Below are 388 nucleotides of genomic sequence, written 5' to 3' on the forward strand. Positions count from 1 at the left end.
CTCCTTTACACGCTCGCTTATCCACAGGAAGAGTGAGGCCCGGGAGCTCCCGGCGGATTCTCGCAGGCTGCTTAGCGCTCCCCCCCTCCTGCGGGGGGAGGTAGTTACGCTGATTGGCTTCCACGTGTCACGGCATTCGCGCGTGCCGTGCAGGCCCGCGCGGCCTAGAATCCTCGCTCCTGCGAGCTCGCAATGAGGATGTCCGTCAAGGGTGGCGTCCTTATTCACGGCCCCTGTACCTCCTGGCGGAGAAGATCGGGATGGACTTTCCTCCCGCTCGTCGTGCCCCAGGCTTCCGACGGACGTTCGTCCGGCCCCTCCAGGGTGGCCGGGAATTCTGGCCTCCTCCGGTGCTCTGCAAGGGGTGCATGGTGAAAGTATGGTCCCT

Source organism: Trachymyrmex cornetzi, unplaced genomic scaffold (genome assembly GCF_001594075.2).
Source record: "Trachymyrmex cornetzi isolate Tcor2-1 unplaced genomic scaffold, Tcor1.1 scaffold159, whole genome shotgun sequence".
Lineage (NCBI taxonomy): Eukaryota > Metazoa > Arthropoda > Insecta > Hymenoptera > Formicidae > Trachymyrmex > Trachymyrmex cornetzi.